General features: G+C 45.6%; 1 pseudogene; it reads left to right on the plus strand.

Annotated features, from left to right (window-relative positions):
- Nucleotides 1-20,491, plus strand: part of LOC116984188 — a 44,383-nt pseudogene extending 23,892 nt beyond the window's left edge.
- The last annotated feature ends 2,053 nt before the right edge of the window (nt 20,492-22,544 follow it).

Below are 22,544 nucleotides of genomic sequence, written 5' to 3' on the forward strand. Positions count from 1 at the left end.
CGAGGGGATAAGGGGCTACGGGGAGAGGGCAGGGATATGGACCTAGGTATGGTTAGTATAGTAAGACCTGAGTGATCTCCTGGACAAGTGTCGATTGCCTGGATTGGGGTCGGAGAGGAATTTCCCGGATTTTTTTTCCCGAATTGGACCTGGGTTTTTATCCGGTTTTTTGCCTCCCCCAGGAGATCACGCGGTTCTTGGGGTGGAGAGGGGTGATAGCGGTATGAAGGGGAGGGTAGTGTCTTGTGTTCTGTGTCTTGTGTCTACTGTTTGTGGGTAAGTGTGTCTGTTTAGTGTTCAGCCATGAGCGAATGGCGGTGCGGGCTCGACGGACCTGGTGGTCTACTCTCGCACCTACTTTCTATGTTTCTATGTTTCTATGAATGGCAGTGCTGGCTCGAAGGGCTGAACGGCCCACTCCTGCACCCATGGTCTGTTGTCTTCTGTCATCTGTTGTCTTCCCATCTCCCTCTCTCCTCTCCTCTCCAACTCTTGGCTCCCCTCCCTCCCCCATCTCTCTCCTCCCCGCTCTCCCCTCCCTTCTCCTCTTCTCTCCTCGCCTCCTTTCTCTCCTCTCCTCGCTCACCTCCTCCCCTCACCCCCTCTCGTCTCCTCTTCCTGCCTCCACTCATTTACTCCCTTCATCTCCCCTGCTTTACTCCCCTCTCCTCTCCTTTCCATTCCTCTCCTCTCCTCTCCACTCTACACTGCTCCCTTCTCCTATCCCCCTCCCTTCATATATCCTCCCCTTCCTTCTCCCTCTCCCCCTTCCTCTCCTCTCTCCTCTATTCTGGATGCTTTCAAGAGAGAGTTATATAGGGCTCTTAAGGATAGACCAGCGATCTGAGGAGAAGGGAGGAATGGGGTACTGATTGTGGATGATCAGCCATGATCAGCTGGAATGGCGGTGCTGGCTCGAAGGGCTGAATGGCCTACTCCCGCACCTTTTGTCTGTTGTCTTTTGTCCTCCCGTTTCTTCTTCTCTCCTCCTTCCCTTCTCACTCCTCCCCTCCCTCTTTCTCTTCACGCCCCCTCTCCTCTCCACTCGCCCTAAGTTTCCGCTCCGCTCTTCTCTTTTCTCTCCCCTACTCCCCCCACCTCTCCCCTCCTCACCTCTCACCTCACCTCTCCCATCCTTTCATAACCCTTCCAACCCTCTCCTTCCCTCACCTCTTATCTTCTCGACCCACCTCTCCTCTCCCCTCGCCTCCTATCTCCACCCTTCCCTCGCTCTTTTTCTCCCCTACCCTCAAATCCAGCATCAAGGATAATTGTAATATGGTGTTGAGATTGTCTCCTCTCCTTCCCTCCCACCTCCTCCCCTCTCCCCTACTCCCTTCCAATCCCCTCTTCTCCCCTCCTCTCCTCTCCTATCTTCCCCTCCGCCCTCTTCCTATCAGCTCAACCCCTCTCCTCTCTTCTCCTCTACTCTCCTCTCCTCTCCCCTCTCTTCTCCTCCCTTCTATCCCCTCCACTCACCCCCTCTCCTCCCCTCCCCCTCCCTTCCTCAGCTCTCATTTCCTCTCCACCTCTCCTTTGTGTCTGGCTGCCCATCGCCGCTCGTCTGGACATCTGCAATATCCACAGTCTGTCTTAGCCTACGAACGCCAAACTCTCCTGAACATCCCAGCCTCTGTAGTCGATTTCTTCATCCGAGGACAAAACTTCCTTCAGTGATCGGTCCTCACTCAACTCCCAGTAGGTGTATGGGCCCGGCCTTATGGTCATCGCCGCATGAACGGAGCCAGGATGCGGAGTAAACGCGTGGGTCCCCTTGAAACGCTGAAGAATCTATCCATCGGTGGTCACTCGAGCTCAGGTTTGCCTCTCTCCGTTCCATCATTCCGGTCCCTGGTCTGTCGGCCCGCGGGCTCCCAGCCAGGCTCTCTGTGAAACGCAGCAGCGTGGTTTCCCTGAACCTCCACCCGCTGGCTTGGGAGCCGCTAACGGACCACAACTTACCTGCTGTCCCTGTTAATATGGCCTTGATCAATGCAAGATTCATCCAAGGGAGGAAGTATGTTATCGTATTCAGACATTAATCAAATTCAAACAATAACTATTAATATTAACAAAATTAATGCTCCCTTGGGTTAAATATATTACATAATTCAAAATTGATTCTGCAGGTTTGGTTATTGGCTTATTATAAAAGAGTTGGAAGTTCTTCTCTCTAGACTATCCTGCTGTTGCCAGGATATGGTCCATAGGCACTTCCCTGCAAATTTGGCATTTAGTGGAGGTTTTATTGTGCTCTTTCGTAAGCAATTGATTTCATACTGGGTATTGCGGAGCAATGCCAGTGTGTCCTGTTGAGTGTCCGTCTTCTCTGTACCATCGACTGAACGAGCAAACAATGTGATGCCCACCGTCAGAAGTTTTAGAAACTTCTGTAGTTTGACCTCCTGGGTTCTTATGCCAGTCCCACTGTACCCCCAGATCACATTGTTTACTGCAGGCACTTTTAACGAAGTAAAGTTCACAGGAGGCATATACTTCTCCGTAGTTTCGTTAACTACTTGTTCCTGCAGAGGATGGAAGGACAGGTAGTCGATGCTGGCCGCCAGCTTGGTCTGCAATGGTGCTCCTGATTGCGGTGGTCCGCAAATTTCGTGACCACTCCCAGTAGCTCCTTAGGATCCTGCACCCCCAGCACACTGCCGTTTTCTTCAGACACGTCCCCTTCTTCAGGACCAGCCCAGCCCTGGCCCGCAATGCTCCCCTCCGTCGAGGGAGATGCATTGGACGGCACTGGATAAGGTGCTGTTACGGGAGTGCGAAGACTACCATGGTGAGCTTGCCCCATCTCCCGGAGCAAGTCACATTGGAGCATTTGCTCCATCAACCGCTTGTGCCGGAGAGGCGGCACCTCTGCTGCACTCGGGCAGCGCGTCCTCCCGACCGGACTCATCTGAGTATATCGGCCGGACCGACTCCTGCTGGGCTTTACCTCCAGCCCGCTGCGCTGAATCGGGCTGTACAGCTGGGCTCAGCTGGGCAGAGTTTACGTCTGACTGTGGACCGCAGAGTTGGTTGCCCCCAGCTGTCGGAACTTTCACAGTCCCTCGCAGCCATACGAGACGCGACCCATTTTTCTTCCCCTTGTCCACAGTGCTACAACACAAAGCACAACAAGGGGAAGAGATACGACCTTCGAATAAAATGTCTTACCTGTAGGTCCGTTTTTTTCAAATTTCCCGCGGGAGAGCTCTTACCCCGCCCGCCCGTCGCTGGTGCAATGCGTGAGATGATATATTTTGCATGCGTGCTGGCGGGGTCTTCACGTAGTCACTCACGTGACTCCAAAGTAAAATAGGTAGCCTGCATTTGCCCCACAGTGGCACACAAGCCATGGATCTATCCGATGTGTTCACAAACAGAAGTAATCTCCATGGAGAGCGATGTCCGAACAAGGCCACATTGTTGCTCCAAAACTTTTTATCGTCTTTCTCACCACAATGTAGCACCTTATCACCAACAGACATCCAGTTGGAACGCAGCAAATCTAGTCTTTGCAGGGATAAGTTTATACTGACAAACCCTTTTGATTGTTAATCACAGCCTTACTTTATTAACTTTGTTGTCTGATCCCTCTGTCAAAGCAGTATACTGAGCACTGCTTGAGGCTGACTTGCAGAGTTTACGCTAACTCATCCAGCTTACCCTAACTAACAAGTTCTCGGCAACTCCTTTTTGTTGTTAAGACATCTGCGTTGTAATGATGAGATGATCACTTGACATGTCCATCCAAGGATGCTGACTGACTGAAACCTCTGCAAGGTGGGGGCTCAATTGATGTGGTGACAAAGAAGGCACTGACACAACTCAATCTTTATTAATATTCATATCAGTTTTAAATGAGTTAAACTGTTATAAAGACAGTTCGATCTAGCTCTTAGGGCTAAAGGAATCAAGGGATATGGGGGGAAAGCAGCACAGGGGTACTGATTTTAGATGTGTTCGAGAAGGAACTGCAGATACTGGAAAATCGAAGGTACACAAAAATGCTGGAGAAACTCAGCGGGTGCAGCAGCATCTATGGAGCGAAGGAAATAGGTAACATTTCGGGACGAAACCCTCCTTCTTTTGAAGAAGGGTTTCGTCCCGAAATGTTACCTATTTCCTTCGCTCCATAGATGCTGCTGCACCCGCTGAGTTTCTCCAGCATTTTTGTGTACCTACTGATTTTAGATGTTCAGCCATGATCGTATTGAATGGTGGTGCTGCCTCGAAGGACCGAATGGCCTACTCCTGCACCTATTTTCTATGTTTTCTATGTTTTCTATGTTTTATGTTTCTAAATTTGCAAGCATTTAACTAAACGATTCAACAAGAGCTTTGTAACTCTTAATCACCTAATTTACTGATATGGCTTTTCCTATCTTGCTGCCCAATAATTGAAACAGCACTTGGACTTGGATTCCAGATGTAAGATGAACTGGTTGGGATTATTTCAATGGGTTGTAATCTTCTCTGAGTTAAGATGTCAGGGTTCGCCTTCTGTGTTAGCTGTCCTCGAGTAATATCACTCCTGGTGTACAATGTTTATTTGATGTTTTCACATCAATCTTCTAGAAGGCTGGGGGTCCTCAAATCCCAAATGAGGCAATTGGAAATTGGAGCTTGGACTTGATTGCTCCTGACAATATTCTCACATGGGTACCATAACTAAGTCTTTCTACATTGCTATTTCATCGTTTTAACCTGTACATCTGGTTATTCCTTATTGCCATAGTGCTAAAGCCCCTTTTCCTAAGTTTGATGCCTTTGTTTATCGGATTTTCTTCCCTTAATACAACTAAATGGTCACTGTTGTGTTTTCACTTCATTTTGCCTCTGAGCCTGGAAACCCTGTGAGAATGATGAGAAGATAGACTGTTACTTGCTTCTGCTTTTCCTTCTATCATGAAGATCTGATTACAGTCTGTCCCACATAGTTTAATCGCCATCGATGGCCTTTTGCAACAGTTCCTGATTCTCTATTCTGTGTCAATATTCTTCCAGTTAAATTGTTGTTAATTATTTTGGTCTTCTCGGTAAACTTTATAGATCATGAGCTGAGCATGAGTGAAGTAATCAAATGGAACATAATGTCCAGTCTATGTTTCACGTTTGAGACCCTGCATCAATTTGAATCTGACACGACTATCGCTTTGGCTCCACAAATGCTGCTTGACCTGCTGAGTTCTTCCAGCAGTTTATTTTTTTGTTCCAAATTCCGGCATCTACCATCGCTTGTGACTACCCTCTGTTCTGAAATGATTATTTACAACAATTGTCTCACAATAACTTGCTTTGTAGAAGTTTAGTTGCTAGCCATGTGGCTACAATAGAGACATACAGCTGCTCATACTTAACTACATTAAACTCCATTAGCAAGCCCTGGGCACATTTGCTCAGCTGATCAAGACCCTGCCATAGTTCTTGATAATCATCTTCATTGATTATGAAACTACCTATTTTAGTATCATTTGCAAACTCGCTTATCATGCCTTGTACATTCTCATCCAAATCTCAAGCAGATGACAAACAGCGATGGACCCCATACTGACCCCTGAGGCACACCACTATTCACAGACCACCAGTCCAAAAAGCAACCTTCTACCACCATCTACTTCCTACCATGAAGCCCATTTTGTTTCCAGTTAGCTATCTCTCCCTAGATCTCGAGCGGTCTACTCTTCCAGAGCAGACGACCATTGGTTAACCTGTTACATTTCCGGTGTGCAGCGCGACTCACGTCGCTGCGGCCTCTGCAGTCCGTCTGTCTTTTTGTTATTTTTTGTCCCGTTTTAATGTAATTTTTATTTTTTTGATGGGGTATGTGTGTGTGTGTGTGTGTGTGTGTGTGTGTGTGTGTGTGTGGGGGGGGGGGACTTTTAAAATCTTTCCCCTGCAGGGAGAAACCGACCTTTTCCCTGTCGGGTCTCCGTTGTCGTTGGGGCTGCAATGTGGAGCGGCCTCCAGCAGGAACGTCCTGGGGCTCCAGTCACGGAGCTGCGGAGCTACTCACCATCGTAGAGCTGACTGAGTTCGGAGCGGGTGGAGCGGTGGTGGCGCGCTGCTGCGACCCGACCCCCGGAGATTCGGAGGCTTACCGCAAGTCTGGTGGACGGTGATATCAGGAGGCCGCGGGTCCCTGCTGGGAGACCGCTTTTCGGGGCTTCCGCAACGGCAACTTCTCCCGCCCGAGTAGCGGGGTCGAGGATGACCTGGAGCGGGGCCTTACATCATCGCCCGGTGTAGCTTCAACGGCTGCGGGACTTTGCCAGCGCCCGCCGGGGGCTCCAACAACAAGACCCAGAGCGCGGCCTTGCATCACCCGGCGTGGCGTTAATGGCCGCGGGACAATTGCCATCGCCCGCCGGGGGCTTTGACTTTGACTCTGACATCGGGGGGGGAGAGGGGAGTGCAGGGGAGAGATAAGTTTTTTTTGCCTTCCATCACAGCGAGGAGGAGATGCGCTGTGATGGATGTCTGTGTAAATTGTGTTGTGTCTTGGGTCTTTTTGTCTTGTATGTATGACTGCAGAAACAACATTTCACTTGAGCCTCTATGAGGTTCAAGTGACAAATAAATTGTATTGTGTATTGTATTGTGTACAAAGTCCTTGATAAAGTCTATACAGTCTACATCTACAACCCTGGCCTCATTAACCTTCATAGTTGCTTCTTCAAAAAACTAATCAAATTCAGATGTTTCCATGGAACAGGAGACTGAGGGGTGATTTATTTGAGGTGGATTAAATTATGAAGGCACTGGAGGATGGAATAGAAAGAGACTATTTTCCTAGCAGACCATAAACATGTAAATGAGTTACTGGAACAATGACTGGATATGCGAAATTTTGTCACCTGGTGCATGAAAAGTTGTGACCTGCCAGGCTTCGGACCTTGTTCTAGAAAATGAGTTTTGCTTGCGCGTCGTTACATCTAGCGCATGGTGCAGCGACTGACTGGCAGACGCGCTGCTCCTTCTAGCGGCAAGTTTAAATCTGCAGGTAAGTTTTAAAACTTATTTCCAGGTTCTGTGTTTTGTCTTGCTGGAAGCTCTGTTACAGAGTTTGCCTGCTGGATTCGATTTCGGGGCAAAGTCCGGACGGGCCGCGGGGAAACCGGTTATGGACTGTGGGGATATCCCGGTCCGGACCGCTGAAGCGCGGGTAGCCGGCAGCCGTCGGGTTCGCTACCGAAGTCGCTGACAATGGGGTCAGCGGCTCCCAGACCGCTATGGTGCCCCAGAAAGGGGGTAAAACCAGGAGTAAGTCGGTCAGGCCTTTGGATTCGGACGAGTCGGGCCAGGAGGGTTCCCCTCCTTCAATGGGTGGCGACTACGGACGTCTAAACCCACATGGAGCACCTGATGGAGAGGTTGCTCCACAATGATACTCCAAAGGAGGGAGTTATCAGTGCGGGTCTCCTCGGGGGCCCACGGCAGCGGCACCTGTTTCAGGGCTGCACAATGTCTCCCTCTCTGAGGAGGGGAGCATTCGGGGTCAGTTCCTGTCTGACTCAGAGCAAAACTCCTGATATAGGTCCGTAGGAGGGTCCAAGTCAGTGCAGGTATCCTCAGGGGTCTGCGGCAGCACCTGTTTTCAGTGCTGCCTACGAATCTCCCTCTCTGTGGAGGGGAGTGCGAGTGGTCAGTGTGTAACTGACTTCAAATTCGAAAGTATGTCCGTGGAAAACACTGGAGCACATGCGTATGGCTCCAAGGAAATACTCGCAAATGAAGGGGTTACTGCCGGAAGAGTTGGTTCCAGCCGTTGGCAGAAAACCCGGAAGAGGGCAGAGTTCCCCTCATGCTATAAGTGCCGGCTGTGAACAGCGCTATCAGGGGTGAAATTGGAGGCATGAAATCCAGGAAATGAAACCAGCCACCGAATCTTCTCTTCGGGTAAGATTTATCCAACAGGGATACCTGGATGAGAAAGCAAAAGCTGTCGGCCAAATCAAGGTACCAACGACGAACAAAGCTTCATCGTTTTCGGCGACAACACACCCCACGCGTCATCGGCAGTAAGCAGATCACTGAAGCTGGTGGCAGCTTGAAAGCTGGGCAGAGGTCTTTCAGGCCAAGGTCCAAGCCGGTCTCAGGAAATATGGAATCCACACACCCTACCAGTCCTACTCTCCAATCAAGGACGGGAATAGAACCCACATGAGGGGCCTTTGGGCTTACCATAAGACCACCGGTAACCATGGAGGTAGGTGGGTCTGGTTCTTCAGAAACATGGGGTGTGTGGACCATTTACAAGTTGGTAATATTTACACTTGTTTTTTGTACAAATGACAATGATAACATGAGATTCAGATCCGTTTATAAACTAAATGATAACATGTGATTGGCTTATTTTGCACAGTATACAATGGTTCCAAGCATGGCTTGGAATTGGGGCCAGAGTTGTCTTTCGAGGCAAGCTCAGTATTAAGTCCAGGATTGCCTTTCGAGACAGGCTCGGGAATCTGGTCAGAGTTGTCGTTCGAGGCAGGCTGGGAATTATGGCAGTCGTGGCCTGTTTATTGTGAACGATGGAGGATGTCGGTTCATCCTTTATTTAACTCGCATGTGCAACATAGACTATTCAGAATATAGAACTTCCTTACTGTTAAACAACTGATTTCCATTCTCAGGGATCACCGGAGACATTTGAAATTTATCTGGATGGGACAATTATAACAGTTAAAGGGTTGCAAAATGTGTTCAATTCAGCTCCCAGGTTATTTACTAAATTACTAAACCGGTGCTTGGACTGCCAAAAGCTCAAAAACACTTGTTCTGGCTTATCTGGATGATATTCTAAACGCTGTATTTTGCTAAAATCAACAGTTTCAGCCCCAAACTATAATTGAGAAATTGCGGTTCCTCATCCATCCAGTTAAATTTAAGTTGCTACCAACTAGCGTTATTGATTATGGGATTTACCTTTAATTATTAATTTGTCTGTGACTCCGCCCTGGGGAAGAGAGTGGAAACAATAGAAGCCTGTAACAACCTTGTTGTTATGAAGCAGCCTTCTATTCATCAAGTGTAATTGGCAATATAGCAGCAGTGTTTCAGTTGTGCAAATTGAGCCTTGCATTAACAGAACTTACAACGTGCAAAGTAGTAACCTCTCAGGTGCCATGTAGGTCATTGTTAACAGACCTATGCTATTACCAGCTGAAGCTACCTAAAGACACTCTGTGCATTCTATGGGTTAAAGGGTTATTGTGCGAATATGCATAATTGGCATGCTCAATTCCAAGTTGATACACTGTGGTGGTAGCATATGTTAGTCACATGGGTGCAATCCAGTCATATATACCTAACCTCATTTGGTGTTGGTGTATCATCACGTAAAATCAATGACAACACAGAATCGATGTATTTTATGGCATTATGGCTCAATGAAACACCGAATATCGATATGTTTGTATCCAGGCTCATTCACTGGTTGCAAAAATATGTGGTTCACAGTAGTGAGAGATACATTCTCGCTACACGGGGGAGGAATGTTCTTTTATGCCTTTTCTCCATTTTGCCTCCAGTCGGGTATTGCAATAAATTCAGCAAGATCCCGCTTCAGAGTTTTCGTACTGTCTGACTGGCCTATGCAACCATGGTTCCCGCTTATGTTGGGAATATAATATAACCTTATATGGTTATTCTAAACATAAAACTTTGCTGGTTCAGCCTGTGACTCGGGAAACCAGCCCCTGCATGATAAAATCAATTCATTGACTTGCAGACTCTGAGAAGACTGCTCCTGCGGCTCGGATTGTCAGACCGATCAATGTGTGTGCTCACTGCAGAGTGCAGGGCTAGCACCAAAACATCAGTACATTTCCTCTTCAGGAGATGGGAAGCGTTTTGTTTAAATACTATGTTACATATAATATGGCACGGATTACTGACGTCTTGGAGTTCATTTCAAATCGGTCTTTGACAATAAATTGTTATAAAGCCATTAACGTAGCCCAACGTGCCTTCTCATCATATTTGCTGCAGCGAGCGGGACCCACTCTGTTGTGTCTCTCCCTTTGATATCCTGTTTATAAAGGATATCTTTAACACAAGTTCTCCCAGGCCCAAGCACACAGAAGTATGGGATATTGGCATTGTGTTAACACTACTTCACCAGGGTTGCTCCAGCTACATCCTTATCTTTGGCCCGGCTCTCTTGAGTTAGTTATCCTCAGGGCGCTGGTCTGAGCGCAACGGGTCCAGTGACTACATAAATTGCGACTGGACAGGATGGTTACACCTGCAAATAATATAATATTTTACGTTTATGATTTAGTTAAGTAGAGCAACCCAGGGGCATCAGGTCGCAAACTAGTTCTCACGGCATACCCCATGGACCTTCGGTAATGTGTGGTCACACATTTACAACAATACGTCAAGGTCACCTAGAGCCTTAGAGGCTCTGATACTAGCAACGTTTGTTAGTTACAAAAAACCTAATTAGAAGGTATCAGTTCCGACAATCTCCAGGTGGCTAAAACGGGGTTTTGGCTTATGCAGGAATATATACTAATATTTTCTAATCTCACTCCACCAGGGCTGCTACAACATCAGCAACAAGGGTTATGTACGTTCCGCTGGACCACATCCTAGTGACTGCAGGATGGTCTAACGAACGAGCTTTCCAAACATTTTATAATAACCCATAGCCAGACCGGGGGTATTTGCCAACTCTATTTTAGGATCTATTTTATAGTTCCTCCCAGATGAGAGGGGTTACTATTATTATTATTTGTTCATTAAATAGCATCAGCATGTTTTAAATCCATGTCATGTCTGTATGCGTTATCGATGTTTCCCTTGTCTGTGATCAACTGATGCTGTTGTGTTTGTGTGGACTTTTCCACGGCATGAAGTTACAGAGGTTTGAAATCTTCACGGAATCACTAACGTGACTCCGAAGTAAAATAGTAAGATTAAACGAGAACTTACCAGTTTGAAGTTTGATCTTCATTTTATGAGGAGTTACGATGAGCGATTACGTGCCCTCCACTCCGAACCCTCGTATCATAAAGGTCAGCTGGTAATTCTAGGTTTCTCTAATCTTACTGTGTCACTTCAACTACTGTTATCTGTGATTTCACACCGCTGCTTTGAAGATTGACGTGCATGCCAAGGGCTTCTTCACGTAATCCCTCATCGTAACTCCTCATAAAATAAAAATCAAACTTCAAACTGGTAAGTTCTCGTTTAATCTTACTATTATCCTCTAACCTGATGTTTTAGTTGTTAGTTACAATGTCTGATATTTTAAGAAAATCAATTGTTACCAGTAGAATAATGTAATTTAACGTAGATCAATTTGGATTTAGATGGATTTGTTAAATTACAGGTTCCATACTATTCAGAAGATGACATTTGAAGCTAAAATTGTGGAAGCTACGTTAATTGCGATGTGCTAGGTTGGATAAGTAGATTATTTGATGACTTTCTTGGACTGTCCTTTTTATGCATTTTCTATTGACACAGTGACTTAATGAATGGTATTAACATTTGCAGTAAAGTCAACCTCAACATGCCCATATTACCCTGTGCCATGGGTTATATAATCGTAGAGCCGTCACCTCAACCAAGTAAGATCATTTTCAATCATGTCTAAAAAAATATAGTCTAGTGTATTGGAGGAAATAATAATAGAATAGTGAAGCAGTTCCTCGCTATAAATATGCAGACCTTACAAACAAAATATAACTTTACAGCACATGTAGTTCTTTCTTGAATTTGAAGAACATTTAAGTTATAATTTAATCAGCAAAATGTATTATTTTCTAGGGCTAGTATTGATTCAATATTATGCACCTGTCACCTCTCAACCAATACAATCCATTTATTCTTATAGGAGATATGGTTGCCAATTGTATTTTTATAATTTTAATACATGGTTGAAAATATAATCTAAGATAAAACTGCATTTTCTGGGACTGAAACCTCTTTCCTGGTGTGGACCATCAGTAGTGGAGGCAGATATATAACAAATATAATATAATATAACAATTACAGCACGGAAACAGGCCATCTCGACCCCTCTAGTCCGTGCCGAACACATAGTCTCCCCTAGTCCCATATACCTGCGCTCAGACCATAACCCTCCATTCCTTTCCCATCCATATAACTATCCAATTTATTTTTAAATGATAAAAACGAACCTGCCTCCACCACCTTCACTGGAAGCTCATTCCACACAGCTACCACTCTCTGCGTAAAGAAGTTCCCCCTCATGTTACCCCTAAACTTCAGTCCCTTAATTCTCAAGTCATGTCCCCTTGTTTGAATCTTCCCTACTCTCAGTGGGAAAAGCTTTTCCACGTCAACTCTGTCTATCCCTCTCATCATTTTAAAAACCTCTATCAAGTCCCCCCTTAACCTTCTGCGCTCCAAAGAATAAAGCCCTAACTTGTTCAACCTTTCTCTGTAACTTAGTTGCTGAAACCCAGGCAACATTCTAGTAAATCTCCTCTGTACTCTCTCTATTTTGTTGACATCCTTCCTATAATTAGGCGACCAAAATTGTACACCATACTCCAGAATTGGCCTCACCAATGCCTTGTACAATTTTAACATTACATCCCAACTTCTATACTCAATGCTCTGATTTATAAAGGCCAGCACACCAAAAGCTTTCTTTACCACCCTATCTACATGAGATTCCACTTTCATGGAACTGTGCACAGTTATTCCCAGATCCCTCTGTTCACCTACATTCTTCAATTCCCTACCATTTACCATGTACGTCCTATTTTGATTTGTCCTGCCAAGATGTAGCACCTCACACTTATCAGCATTAAACTCCATCTGCCATCTTTCAGCCCACTCTTCCAACTGGCATAAATCTCTCTGTAGACTTTGAAACTCTTCTTCATTACCCGCAACCCCACCTATCTTAGTATCATCTGCATACTTACTAATCCAATTTACCACACCATCGTCCAGATCATTGATGTACATGACAAACAACAGTGGACCCAACACAGATCCCTGTGGCACCCCACTCGTCACTGGCCTCCAACCTGACAAACAACCATCCACCATTACTCTCTGGCATCATCACCCAACATACATCTAGTCAGTGCAGCTCTTCCATTGAGTTCACCGAGCCAGATCTCAACAGTAACTGTACCAATAAATGAAGGTGTTAACTTTTTGAACAGAAAAGGTATGGGCTTGAAGTACTATTGGTTAACCTGCTACTAAACACTTTGGTGATATGAAATTTTAAAGTAGCAATTCTGTGACCTCCTCTGGCAGTTCATTCCAGAGTGAAAAATATGCATCTTAGATTAGATTAGATTATTTAATGACCACACATTCAAGCTGGTGGAATTCAGGTTCAGTACAGGATGTTACAAGGTAGGCTGATTCCCGTCAAACATAACATAAAACACAACATCATACAATATACAGTACATGCATGGGTATGTACTGAGGATATGTGCTGTTGTCATAGTGTGTTCAGAATTCGGATTGCGTGTGGGTAAGAACTGTTTTTAAATCGAGATGTTTTGGCGGGCAGTGAGCTGTAGCGCCTTCCTGATGGCAGCAGGTGGAAGATGTGGTGAGCTGGGTGGGAGGGATCAGAGATGATTTTCTTCACCCTTGACACGGAGCGTTTGTGATGGAGTGATTCTATTGATGGAAGGGGAGTGCTGATGATTTTGGATGCTTTGTTAACTATGCGCTGGAATTTATTACGGGAGTGAGTGTCTAAACTGCTGAACCAGACTCTCTAACTTTAGAATCTTTTAAGTTGGGATAAATACTGGGTGTTCACTTTATTGCTGCCTCTCATAATTTGATATAGTTTATTAAAGTAACTCCATCAGCACCATTTTACAAGGTTCTACTATTTACTGTGCAAGTCCTGCCCTGGTTGACATACCAAAATGCAATGTATCACACTTATAAGAGCAGTTAAATCCCATTGGCTAGTCCTTAGCTCACCTCCCCAACTGATATATTCTGTTATGTACTTCAATATTACTGTGAGGTTTGAGAGAGCCTAGGGTAAGAAGGATCTCGGGCATCATTTTCACTCTGGAATGAGCTGCCAGATAAGGCTACAGAAGAAGATACACTTGCTACTTAATAAGATAGAAATTGATAGGAACGGTTTTGACAGTTATAGTCTAAATGTGGGCAAATGGGACTAGCTCAGAATCCCAGAATGGTCAACACGGCAAAGTAGTCCGAAGAATCTGTTTCCATGCTCTATAGCTCTGTGATTCAGTAGAATATGGAGAAAATGAGCCCTGTTGTGTAAGCATTACTCACTGTCCACCATATCAGCAATTTGGGTATAAATTTACTAACAATGTCAACAAACAGCAGTGGACCCACACTGACCCCGGCCATACACAACTGGTCACAGGCCTTCAATCAGAAAAACAACCTCCACAAATACCCTTTGTCCTCCAAACCAATTTTGAATCCAATGTCTAGCCTACCTTGGAATCTATGTAATCTGATCTTGCAAACAAGCTTACCAATGTGTGATCTTGTTAAAGGCTATGCTAAAGTCCATAAAGAGAATATTCACTGCCCTTACCTCATCAGTCGTTTGTTGACATCGAAAATAACCTGACAGATTCACGAGACACAATTTTCCGCAACAAAAGCCTTGCTGACTATTCTCGCCAATTCTGTCCCCTAGAATCCCTTCCAACAACTCTCCCACCACTGGCAGCTGGCTCGCTGGCCTGTAGTTTCCTGATTTGTCCCAGAGCCTTTCCCAAATAATGGTGCAACATTAGCCATCCTCCCAGCTTTCAGAAATTCATTTCTGGCTAATGGATCTTAACAAAGGAACCATCCACCCAGCTGCCCTGCTGCCAACCTAATTGACACAACATTGTTCACGTACTGCTCAGATTTGTTTACTTTGTACATTCTGTCCATGGAAATTATACCTAACCACTCAAAAATGTATTGATAGCCAAAGTCAAAATGTTTCCCTTTAGATATGTTAAGGGGAAAAAGTGTAGCAAAGTCAAATGTGGGTCCCTTGAAGGCAGACACGGGTGAAATTATTAACCATATAGGGGAACAAGGAAATGGCAAAATAGTTGAATAGGTACTTCGGATCTGTCCACTAAGGGAGACACAAACAATTTTCCCAGATGTACTGGAGGACAGAGGATCTAAGGGGGTAGAGGAACTGAAATACATTTTCATTAGGCGAGAAATAGTATTGAGTAGGCTAATGGTACTGAAGGAGGATGAATCCCCTGGGCCTGATGGTCTGCATCCCAGGGTCCTCAAGGAGGTGGCTCTAGAAATAGTGGACGCATTAGTGATAATTTTCCAATGTTCAATATATTCAGGATCAGTTCCTGTAGATTGGAGGATAGATAATGTTATCCCACTTTTCAAGAAAGGAGCGAGAGAGAAAACAGGGAATTACAGACCAGTTAGCCTGACTTCGGTGGTGGGAAAGATGCTGGAGTCAATTATTAAAGAGGTAATAGTGGGACATTTGGATAGCAGTAAAAGGATAAGTCCAAGTCAACATGGATTTATGAAAGGGAAATCATGCTTGACTAATCTTCTGGAATTTTTTGAGGATGTGACAAGTAAAATGAATGAAGGGGTGCCAGTGGATGTAGCGTATCTAGACTTCCAGAAAACCTTTGATAAGGTCCCGCACGGGAGACTGGTGACTAAAATTAGAGCACATGGTATTGGGGGTAGGGTGTTGACATGGATAGAACATTGGTTGGCAGACCGGAAGCAAAGAGTAGGAGTGAACTGGTCCTTTTCAGAATGGCAGGCAGTGATGAGTGGAGTGCCGCAAGGCTCAGTGTTGGGGCCGCAACTGTTTACCATATATATTAATGATTTGGAAGAAGGAATTAGGAGCAACACTAGCAAGTTTACGGATGACACAAAGCTGGGTGGCAGTGTGAACTGTGAAGAGGACGTTAGGAGGTTGCAGTGTGACCTGGACAGGTGGAGTGAGTGGGCAGATGCGTGGCAGATCCAGCATAATATAGATAAATGTGAGGTTATCCACTTTGGCGGCAAAAACAAGAGGGCAGATTATTATCGCAATGGGGTTAGTAAAGGGTAAGGGGGATGTGCAGCGAGACCTGGGTGTCCTTGTACACCGGTCACTGAAAGTTGGCTTACAGATACAGCAGGCAGTGAAGAAAGCTAATGGAATGTTGACCTTCATAATAAGAGGATTTCAGTATAGGAGTAAAAAGGTTCTTCTGCAGTTGTATAGGGTTCTGGTGAGACCACATCTGGAGTATTGTGTACAGTTTTGGTCTCCTAATTTGAGGAAGGCAGTGCAGCGTAGGTTCACGAGATTGATCCATGGGATGGCGGGATTGTCATATGAGGAAAGATTGAAAAGACTAGGCTTGTATTCACTGGAGTTTAGAAGGATGAGGGGGAACTTATAGAAGCATATAAAATTATAAAAGGACTGGTCAAGCTAGATGCAGGAAAAATTTCCCCAATATTGGGCGAGTCCAGAACCAGGGGCCACAGTCTTAGAATAAAGGGGAGGTCATTTAAGACTCAGGTGAGAAAAAACATTTTCTCCCAGAGAGTTGTGAATTTATGGAATTCCCTGCCACAGAGGGCAGTGGAGGCCAAATCACTGGATGGATTTAAGAGAGAGTTAGATAGAGCTCTAGGGGCTTGTGGAGTCAAGGGATATGGGGAGAAGGCAGGCACGGGTTATTGATAGGGGACGGACAGCCATGATCGCAATGAATGGCGGTGCTGGCTCGAAGGGCCGAATGACCTTCTCCTGCATCTATTTTCTATGTTTCCATGTTTCTATGTCTCCCTTTATATTCAGCCACAGTTCTTGACGAATGCGTCCGGGGAAAACCAATGTCTACACCATCTGGCTTTTATTATAAGGACCAGTGGATGCCACTGACCTGCAATATTCGTCGCTTCAACACTCCTGCAAAAGTTACCGAGTGCCTTCGAAGAAAAAAAAGTTCATCTGTTTGGAGATTCCACTATGCGTCAGTGGTTTGAATACTTGACTGCATTTGTTCCAGGTTAGTGTGATTTATCACTCTATACAGATTTGTCTGGCTTATTTGCCTATCCTTTTTATATCCAAATACAAAACTGAAATAAGGAAAAGAGTTAAATGAGAAACGAAATGAGAACTTTCAGCAATTGTGTGAGTAGCCAGTCTTAAATGTGGTACTAAAAGAGTGCAAGTGGATCAGTTAAATGAACCAAAGTAATTGTAGACAATCATCTTACTGAAATAGTGTGGAACAGGGCGGATATGGGTGTAGAAGTGATTTAGAGAAGTGAAATGCCAAGGACCCTGACGCTATGGTGTAGAACGTTATATGACCTCAGGAACATAGTCAAGGTCAGATAGACAATAGACAATAGGTGCAGGAGTAGGCCATTCGTCCCTTCGAGTCAGTACCTCCATTCAATGTGATCATGGCTGATCATCCACAATCAGTACCCGTTCCTACCTTCTCCCCATATCCCCTGACTCCACTATCTTTAAGAGCCCTATCAAGCTCTCTCTTGAAAGCATCCAGAGAACCGGCCTCCACTGCCCTCTGAGGAAGAGAATCCCACAGACTCACAAGTGTTTCCTCATCTCCGTTCTAAATGCTTTACCCCTTATTCTTAAACTGTGGCCCTTGGTTGAGGACTCCCCCAACATCTGGAACATGTCTCCTGCCTCTCGCGTGCCCAAACCCTTAATAATCTTACATGTTTCAATAAGATAACCTCTTATCCTTCTAAATTCCAGAGTAAACACGCCCAGCTGCTTCATTCCCCCAGCATATGATAGCCCTGCCATAATAACCTGGTGATAGTGTATCCTCATCAAATTCCTAATCATGTCATTCCTAAGTCTTCAGTTCACATCCCACTTGATCCTCAACCTATAACTTCTTTTAATTTACAATGGTATAGATGGTTCCCCAGTACAAACCTCCTTTTTCTCTTATTGGACAGCTAAGAAGTCAAGGCTAGCCAAGGCTAAACAGCTGACATGGATTCACACCGCCACTTGATCTTTCATTCACTGTCACCAGTTTAAATACCATAGATGTGTGCGTTATATGTGGTATTTGCATCTAGCAAGTCAACAGGCATACAGTATGTAGTTTGCAGCCAGACAGGTAGAAATGGAAGCCAGGAGGCAGCTTACTGCAGAGGACCTTGCTGAAGCCAACAGTTGGGCAGCTTGTAGAAGTGCAGAATTAGATAGACACAAAGTGCTGGCGTAACTCAGTGAGCCAGGCAGCATCTCTGGTGAAAAAGGGTGAGTGACATACTGAGTGGGGACCCTTCTTCAGACTGAGAGGGGTAGGTGTTATGAAGACCTGGAGCCAAGAAAAGACCAGGACCGATCAGGGCTGGCCACAAAGGCCCTCAGACAGGGCGGTACCCTGGTAGGCCCATTGTTGGCTAGGGAAGGTGTGATCTCAAGAGGGAAGCAATGTGGAGACTGGGGAACTGGTTAAATGACTAGGTTGAGGAAGCAGAGGGGAGTGGAGTGAAGTATAAGTATAAGTTACTTAAAATTATCGAATCATCATTCATACCACTGGGATGTAAGCTACCCAAGTGAAATATGAGGTGCTGTACCTCCAATTTGCGAGTGGCCTCACTCTGGCAATGGAGGAGGCCCAGGACGGAAAGGTCAGTATGGGAATGGGAGGGGTGTTGAAATGGTTGGCAATCAGGATATCCTGTCGTCTCAGTGGATCAAGCGTAAGTATTCAGCAAAATAAGTCTACGTTTCGTCAAGTATAAGTATGTTAAGTCACCAAGTCTACATTTGTTTTCACTGATGTACATTGGAGCACACATTGGGAACACCAGATGTAGTAGGTGGGGTTAGAAGAAGTACATGTGAACCTCCGTCTCAGATGAAAGGACTGTCGGGGTCCCTGGACAAAGCCAAGTTTGGAGATGCAAGGACATTTGAGGAGATATATATCGGCTATAGGCAGTCGGGATCAAGCAAATCCCTCACTGAGTATAAGAAGCGCAGGAGTATACTGAAATCAATCAGAAAGGCATAAAGAGGACATGATCTGGCAGTCAAGATAAAGGCAAATCCAATAAATTCTACAGGTGTATTAAGAGGAAAATGGAGGCTAGAGAGAGAATAGGTCCCCTTAGGTATTAGCATAGCCATCTTTGTTTAGTGCCACAAGAGTTGAGGTAGGTATTAAATGAAAATGTCTAATCAGTTTTTTTACTGAGGAAAAGGTCGTGGAAGCTAAGGAATTGGAACATAGATGTTGATGTCTTGGACAATATATGATTTATCAAAGAGAAGGTATTGATGGTTTTAAAGCACTTAAAGGTGGATAATTCACAATAGCCTGACCAAGTACATCCTCTATGGAGTCTAGGTGGAATATAGATGCCTCTGGTGCAATGGCAGTGTTAGATGGGGAACATAAAGATGGTTGCATCACTTTTTAGTTTGGTACTTCAAACGCTCAAGAACGAAGGAGGATGCAGTAAGTGGTGGACATTGTTTAGCCCATTACAGATACTGTTCTCCCCACCATCCCCACTGTGAAAATTCTATCCCTTTGTTCAACCTTTACCTTGGGTGGCAGGTAAATTGACAGCTCCCTTTGTTGTGATGTTGTTTGGATTGAAGTGCCCATCCCAGTTTCTTCAATATTAACATTGCCAATATTGTGACTTAACAATTTAAGTGTTCAGGTATTTTTCTGTTTAGGTATTAGAAGGTTTGACCTTGGAAATACAGGAATAACTGGCCCTCTGTGTGCCTTCGACATGCAAAACAACATCATGCTGAAATATTTTATTCATGGCCCGCCAATCCAATTCGGCACCATTTCAAGCCAGCATCTGTACTACATTTCAAATAAACTGAATGAAATTGAAGGAGGGAAAGACACAGTTATTAGCATTGCTATATGTGCCCATTTCAGCACTTTCCCAGCAGAATGGTACATCAGAAGGCTGCAGCATATTCGAAGATCGGTTCTACAGCTGCTCAGCAGGAATCCAGATACGATGGTCGTTATAAAGACTGCGAATGTACGGGCCCTGACACAAGATGTAATTCTTAACTACAGTGACTGGTTCACTTTTCAACTTGATTCACTGATGAGAAGGATGTTTGCCGGCATCAACGTAGCATTTGTGGATGCATGGGACATGACCATAGCCCACTACCTGCCCCATAACATGCACCCTCTGCAAATCATAATAAAGAATGAAATAGATGTGTTTCTTTCACACGTGTGCCCTTCCAAAAAGAGGTAACGACATCTGCATACCATGCATCACCACAATTACATTGCAAATCATAGATCTATCTAAAACTGAATGTAATTTTAAATATTTTCAAAATTTTGATTTCTAATTTTTGAATTCATCTTTGTCACTATATCGTTTGATTTAATTATATTATTTTAATTAGTTATAATTCTTAACTATTACCTGACATTAATAATGTTAGTTTTGATATTAAATCTTTGTTTGTGTGGAATAAATTAATTTGGAGGGAAATTAAAGGAAAAGCAGACTATGTATGACCCGTTGGGTCCCAGTCACACGGGGGCCTGGTCCCCCAATGCAAACCATTCCCCAATGGGGGGCGGGGGTGTGTGGTGGTGCAGGGGATGGGAGGAGTGGGGGGGAGGGATGTGTGTGGGAGAGGGGGGGTATGGGGGAGGGGATGGGGTTGTGGGGCGTGTGGGGGAAGGGGCGTGTGGGGAGAGGGGTGTGGGGGAGAGAGGTGTGGGGGAGTGGGATGTGTGGGGTGGGGGGAGAGGGGTGTGGGGGAGGCGGGGTGTGCGGAGGAGGTGTGGGTGAGGGGGCTGTTGTAGGTGCTGTGGGGGAGGGGGGATGTGGGGCAGGGGCATGTGGGGTAGCGGGTGTGTGTGTGGGGGAGAGGGTGTGTGGGGAGGGGCGGTGTGGGAGTAGGGAGTGTGTGTGGGGGTGAGGGGTGTGTATGGGAGTGTAGGGGACGGGAGGTGTAGGGGAGGGGATGTGTGTGGGAGAGAGGGGGAGGGGAGGGAGTTGTAGGGGAGGGAGTTGTAGGGGAGGGGTGCGTGTGGGGGATTGGGGCGTGTGGGGGAGAGGGGTGTGGGGGAGAGGGGTGTGGGGATTGGGGCATGTGGAGGAGGGGGCGTGTGGGGGAGAGTGGTGTGGGGAAGGCGGGCTGTGCGGACGAGGTGAGGGGGAGGGGGCTATTGGAGGTGCTGTGGGGGTGGGGGGATTTGGGTTAGGGGCATGTAGGGTAGGGGGTGTGTGCGGGGGAGAGGATGTGGGGGAGGGGCAGTATGGGGGTAGGGAGTGTGTGTGGGGGGAGAGGGGGGTGTATGGGTGTGTGTGTGGGGTAGGTGGGGTGTGTGGGGGAAGGGGCTGTGTGGGAGAAGAGGGGGGAGCAGTCAACATGATCTAAGACCTTTTCCACCCAAGCCATTCATTCTTGTCCTCACTCGGGCAGAAGATACAGAAGGTTGAAAGCGCTCACCACCATTCTCAGGAACAGCTTCTTCTCCTTTGGTATCAGGAAAATCGTTCCATAGGCTAGGGTACTGTCTAATTCCCCTCTACCTCATTGCAAACATTGGACCTTGTCTCTGGAACGGGTGCACTACAATGCTGAAAACTATATTCTACACTCTGAATTTTTCCCCTTCACTTTACCTATTGTACATGAGTTTGGCTTGATGGTATTGACATGTAATATTATCTGATTTAATTGGACAGCATGCAAAATAAAGCTTTGCACTGTACCTTGGTACATGTGACAATAATGAACCTAACCTGATGGCATACTTTGCAATTCTGTAATGGTACAGTATGTGAAGGAACATGGATGATGGCCATTTAGTAGCAGTCAAGGTCTTGGTCACTGGGTAGTGTTGAATGTTGTTCCTACTGTGTGTACGGCTTAATGACTGCACTCTATCCCAGTGCCATAAAGATTTTCTCCAGGCCTCGGAGCATTTCTTCTGTTGTTCCTCAGAATGACATACGTCTCATTGAAATCACCTTTTATTGTGTAATCTCCAGTCATACCCAGATGTAACCCTGATGAGTCTTTCATCCCATTTATTTCAGATGTAGAATTAAATTGTAGCTCATAAGGAGCGTGACGGCACGATGCCAACCAATGAATATATAACAGGGTGGTTCTCAAAGTGGCAGCTGCTTCCCTGGCAGGCAGGATACAAGTGGGAGTAAAAGAGGAGAGGGAGTTGTTTTATTGATTGAGAAGAACATCAAGGCAGTTGTCCAAAGTGACATTACCGTGAGGCTTTCTGGGTGGAGCCGAGAAATAAGAAGGGAATGATCACCTTGCTGGGAGTTGTACTTTTGACACCCAAATAGTCAACAGGAATTAGAGGGAAAAATGTGCAGGAGAGATGGCATGGTTAGTACGTTTGCAGATGACACTAAAGCAGGTTGTCTTAGAGTACTTGAAAGAAATGCATATGGTCGTGTGGAGTATATTCAAACTATAACCAGAGATGAGGTCTGGATTGCTGGAACAGTGACAACTGCATTATCTTGGTCGTTGGCAGCTATTCCAC

The sequence above is a fragment of the Amblyraja radiata genome, chromosome 19 (genome assembly GCF_010909765.2).
Source record: "Amblyraja radiata isolate CabotCenter1 chromosome 19, sAmbRad1.1.pri, whole genome shotgun sequence".
NCBI classification, from domain to species: domain Eukaryota; kingdom Metazoa; phylum Chordata; class Chondrichthyes; order Rajiformes; family Rajidae; genus Amblyraja; species Amblyraja radiata.